The sequence below is a fragment of the Rhinopithecus bieti genome, unplaced genomic scaffold, assembly GCF_001698545.2.
Source record: "Rhinopithecus bieti isolate Rb0 unplaced genomic scaffold, ASM169854v2 scaffold_33937, whole genome shotgun sequence".
Lineage (NCBI taxonomy): Eukaryota > Metazoa > Chordata > Mammalia > Primates > Cercopithecidae > Rhinopithecus > Rhinopithecus bieti.
In genome coordinates this window covers 854,645-857,734 of record NW_016814873.1, presented here as the reverse complement: position 1 = coordinate 857,734, position 3,090 = coordinate 854,645, and positions in this window count along the sequence as shown.

Below are 3,090 nucleotides of genomic sequence, written 5' to 3'. Positions count from 1 at the left end.
CAAAAAACTAGCCGGGTGAGGTGGCGGGCGCCTGTAGTCCCAGCTACTCGGGAGGCTGAGGCAGGAGAATGGCGTAAACCCGGGAGGTGAGCTGAGATCCAGCCACTGCACTCCAGCCCGGGCGACAGAGCGAGACTCCGTCTCAAAAAAAAAAAAAAAAAGTATTGAAACGACTGCTTAAAGCTAGTGGAGCCTCGGTTTCGCAGGCTTAATTAAGGGACCTAATGCAAACTGTTGTTTCCCATAACCCATGATTCCCAGAAGAAGGCACACTAGACGCAGAGCTCTGGGAACAAGTGAGAAGGAATCTTAACATTATGCACAAGGGTAACGGGTCCCAGTAACATCTCTAATGTTATGGGCGTTAGGGCTGCTTTGGCCCCGCTCTACATAGAAGAGCCTAAAAAGGGAAGGGAGAAGAAACCGCCACCTTCCTAACCGCCTCCCTCTCCCTCAGCCCTGCTATCACCAGGCAAAAATACCTGAGCCCCCTCCTCCAATAAATTGGAAAAAAGACAAGGGATATGTTACAGCTATGGGACCCTATCTTAGGCAAGTGGCATTAGAAGGGGAGCTCTTAGCCTGCCTGGTAATGCAAGATTGACAAGGCAATCAGTTACATTAACCCATTTATTTTGGTGCTTATAAAGAGATAAGAAAAAGCATTAGAGAAAACAGAGCTGCTAGCCCATTTACAAAAGGATTAATTGAGGCCATAGCAGACAACTTCTGTATGACTCCATGGGACTGGTCAATGCTAGCAAAAACAACTTTAAACACCAGTTAATACCTCCTCTGGAGGGCAGAATTTGATGAATTATGTAAACAACAAACCCTTTTCTAGTAATGGCCACTGTTATACCTCCCCTACCCGTAACATTGGCTCTTCCCAAAAGGTCTGGCAAATGGAGACTTTTGCATGACTTACGGGTTATCATTGTTAATTTGCAACCTATGGGGCCCCTTCAACAGGGGCAGGTGCCTGTAATCCCAGCTATTCAGGACGCTGAGCCAGGAGAATCACTTGAACCTGGAGGCAGAGGTTGCAGGGGGCCAAGGTCACGCCACTGCAGCACTCCAGCCTGGGTGACAGAGTGGGACTCCATCTAAAAAAAAAAAAAAAAAAAAAAGGCAATGTGGCTCATGCCTGTAATCCCAGCACTTTGGGAGGCCAAGGAGTGAGTATTGCTTAAGTCCAGGAGTTCAACAACAGTCTGGGAAACATAATAAGATCCTGTCTCTATAAAAAAATAAAAAATTAGCCAGACATGGTAGCACATGCCTATAGTCCCACCCACTCGGGAGGCCAAGCAGGAAGCTCATTTGAGCCCAAGAGCTTGAGGGTGCAGTGAGTTACAGTCGAGCCACTGCACTCCAGCCTAGGCAACGGAGTGAGACCCTGTCTCAAAAAAAAAAAAAAAAAAATTGTAGACACCCTTCCCACTCCCAAACTGCTTTCCCCAGATCCATTTTTTCCCTACAGTACATCACCATCTAATGTACCCTACCTAGCTTACTTATTTATACAGTTGAACCTTGACCAACATTAATTTTAATTACATAAGTCCACTTTTAAGCATATTTATTTTGTTTTGAGACAGAGTCTTGCTCTGTCACCCAGGCTGGAGTGCAGTGGTGTGATCTTGGCTCACTGCAACCTCCGCCTCCCAGGTTCAAGCAATTCTACTGCCTTAGCCTCCTCCCAAGTAGCTGGGATTATAGGCATGTGCTACCACACCTGGCTAATTTTGTATTTTAGTAGAAACGAGGTTTCACCATGTTGGCCAGGCTGGTCTTGAACTCCTGACCTCAGGTGATCCGCCCGCCTCAGCCTCCCAAAGTGTTAGGATTACAGGTGTGAGCCACTGCGCCCAGCTTAAGCAGATTTTCTACCGCCTCTGCCCTGAGACAGCAGGACCAACCCCTCCTCTTTCTCCTCCTCCTCAGCCTACTCAACCAACATTTGTGATGATCCACTTCCACTTAATGAATAGTACATATGTTTTATTTTACATATTATTATTATTATTAGAGACGGGATTACTCTGTTGCCCCAGCTGGATTGCAGTGGCGTGATCATAGTTCACTGCAGCCTCAAATTCCTGCGCTGAAACAATCCTCCCACCTCAGCCTCCTGAGTAGCTGGGATTATGGGCATGGGCTATCTACCATATCTGGCTTATATACATATATATATATGTATATATATATACAGGTAGAGTTGGCTAAGAGGGGTGGGGCGTGGGCATGGTGGCTCATGCCTGTAATCCCAGCATTTGGGGAGGCTGAGGGAGGGGTGTTGCTTGAAGCCAGGAGTTCAGGACAGCCTGGGCAATATAGCGAGACCCCATCTCTAAAAAAAAAAAAATAGCTGGGTGTGGTGGCATGTGCCTGTAGTCCTAGCTACTCAGGAGGCTGAGGCAGGAGAATCCCTTAAGCCCAGGAGTATGAGGCTGCAGTGAGCTAGGATTGCACCATTGCACTCTAGACTGGGTGACAGTGAGACTCCATCTCTAATCTTAAAAAATATACTTGTTAGACTGGGTGCAGTGGCTCACACCTGTAATCTCAGCACTTTGGGAGGCCGAGGCGGGCGGATCAGCTGAGTCCAGGAGTTCCAGACCCACCTGGCCAACATGGCGAAAGCACGTTTCTACTAAAATACAAAACTTAGCTGGGTGTGGTGGCAGGTGCCTGTAGTTCCAGCTACTCAGGAGGCTGAGGCAGGATAATTGCTTGAACCCAGGAGGCAGAGGCTGCAGGGAGCTGAGATTGTGCCACTGCACTCCAGCCTGGGCGACAGAGCGAGACTCTGTCTCAAAACACACACACACACACACACACAATGGCGCAATCTTGGCTCACTGCAGGCTCCGCCTCCCGAGTTCAAGTGATTCTCTTACCTTAGCCTCCAGAGTAGCTGGGACTACAGGTACCTGCCACCATGCCTGGCTAATTTTTTGTACTTTTAGTAGAAACGGGGTCTCGCTATGTTGGCCAGGCTGGTCTTGAACTCCTGATCTTGGGTGATCCACCTGCCTTGGCCTCCCAAAATGCTGGGATTACAGGCTTGATCCACCATGCCTGGCC